Here is a 2,365-nt window from a genome sequence, read left to right as displayed (position 1 = left end):
TTCTGCACAGTATCCTTCCTAGTGACCACTTGTTCAAGCGTCCAATTTATGTTAGAAGATTCAGTGAAGTGGTGATTTTAATGTGGTTTATACCACATTAAAAAGTGAAATGGTCACTTTAAATTTAAGTTTGAGATTGAACTTGGGTGGCCTCGACCTACATCAGCTTGGGGTGGGGCTTGGATTCCCAGAAAGAGATTGAGGCTGGGTTGAGGCGAAGAGAACATCAGATCTTAGCCACTAGACAAGTGGTCAGTGATAAGGGCCCTGTCCCTTCGGCTTTGGAGAAAAGAATCCACACAAAGAAGGAAAGTAGTAAACCAAATAAAGTATTTATTTAGAGGAAAAGAGGACAGGACCTGTGGATAGACACACAGGCAGACCCAGAGTTCCCGAGTCACACCCTTGTAGTAGTTTGAATTACTTGTATTGGGTATTTCTTCCAAGTTTCCTTTGGCCAATCTTTTTGATTTGCCTGGTTCACAGTCCATATTTCATATGTCTTAGTATCCTCCCATGTGACTGCACACATCTCTTAGCCAAGACAGATTTTACCAAAAAGGCATCTGGGTAGAACATCCCTTGGCATAACTGCTCTTTGGCCTCCAAGGAGTCTTTCTGCACATGTGTAGTCAAGGAGGTCTCCTGACTTCAAGGATGAAAAATATGTGGTCTGGGTGGGGCCCAGCCTCCTCCTTTAATTGTCCTGCTATTCTTGACTTGGAGTTTCAATCCACAGGGAATGAACCCCAAATAGCTTTACCATGGGGAGAGGGAAGAGGCTCATCTACCTCCTACCTCAAGATGAACATGAGATCTCACTTTGATCTTAAAATCATCTCCTGGAATAGGGCCAGTGTGTGTTTATTTACAGGTCTTTGGAGTGACTTGTGTTTTTATTATGCTAACAAAGAGGCTGAGGAAGTGAAAAATCATTTGTTAGAGGCTTACCCCTCGTCCATTTTTGCTCTGGCCCTGTATATGATGTATGAAACTTTGCCAATCATTTGAAATACTGGCTCTGTAACTTTACCGGTATAGACTTCCTCCTGAAAGGCATGCACACCTATTTGGGTAGGGATCTCATCTTAGGAAAGGGATTTCTACCCACCACTCTCTGTAGAGTATCCTGGACTTCTTTGTTTCTTAGGCTATACACAGCAGGGTTTAGTAAAGGTGTTATGACAGTGTAGGTCACTGAGATCAGTTGATCCTGATCCTTGGTGTTCTCTGACTTGGGCTTGAAGTAGGCAATGGAGGCACAGCCATAGTGGACAATGACCACAGTGAGGTGGGAGGCGCAGGTGGCAAAGGCCTTCTTCCAGCCCTCCGCTGAGGAAATCTTGAGAATGGTGGAGATAATGAGGATGTAGGAAATGAAGAAGGTGGCAGGGCCTGTGATGGCCAAGAGACTGGTAATTAAGGCCAGGATATCAGTGATGATTGGGGTAGCACAGGCCAGGTTCAGCACAGGTCAACATCATGAAAGAAATGCTCAATCAGTGCCTTGCAAAAGGGCAATCTGAAAATAGCCACAACCTGAACCAGTGAGAGTGAGAACCCTGTGGCACCGACTGAGAATGCCAGGATGGCACAGACCCTCCAGTTCATGATGACTGAATAACGAAGTGGGTTACAGATAGCCACATAGCGATCATACCCCATTACTGCCAACAAGAGGCAGTTGGTGATGGCAAAGCCAAGAAAGAAGAAAAGCTGAGTTCCACAGCCCTCCAGGGAAATGGATTGGCTCAGACCTACAAGGCTGAAAGGCATGCATGGGATGATCACAAGGGAGTAGAAAGTCTTTGATGTAGATAGGACACTTAGAAAGAAGGACATGGGTGTGTGGAGGTGATGGTCTATATGGATAGCAGTCACAATGATGGCATTACCAGCCAGAGTTAAAATGTACAGGATGAGAAACACCATGAAGAGCTCAGCTAATGTTCTTGGAAGTTGGAGAACCTTGGAAAATAAACTCTCTTACCTGTGTGTGGTTGGCTGTCCTCATTGGAGATCTCAGGGCTGAAAAACAAAGAAAAAGTCAGCACCATCTCTTGGTGCTGCCCTACCCTCTGGTGAGCGCACTGTCTAAAGATTCAATACCACAAAGATTCAGTTCAAAATTTCATTAATCAACTGCCTTTCCCAGAGATGTGGCAGACTAGGTCCTGGGACTGGAATAAGAGATACAGAAAATTTGTGCAACACTATTTAAAAGCTTGAGGTAAAGCTTTCTTTTCAGGTACTCCTGGGTCATTTAAAAAATGACAACCTACATATGGCCCATGAAATTGGTCTCAAAAGTTTCTTAAAACTGTATTTTCTGTAGACCACAGTCTCAGCCCACAATGTAAGCTAG

The 2,365-nt window shown here is 44.4% G+C and overlaps 1 pseudogene; it reads right to left on the bottom strand.

Annotated features, from left to right (window-relative positions):
- Window positions 1–1,066: 1,066 nt before the first annotated feature.
- Window positions 1,067–2,014, bottom strand: LOC147376817 (olfactory receptor 10J1-like; annotated as a pseudogene).
- Window positions 2,015–2,365: the final 351 nt, after the last annotated feature.

Source organism: Bos grunniens, chromosome 3 (genome assembly GCF_055505025.1).
Source record: "Bos grunniens cultivar Pamir isolate PY7600 chromosome 3, Bosgru_T2T1.0, whole genome shotgun sequence".
NCBI lineage: Eukaryota > Metazoa > Chordata > Mammalia > Artiodactyla > Bovidae > Bos > Bos grunniens.
The sequence above is the reverse complement of the archived record's forward strand: the minus strand, read 5'-3'. Positions and strand labels throughout refer to the sequence as shown.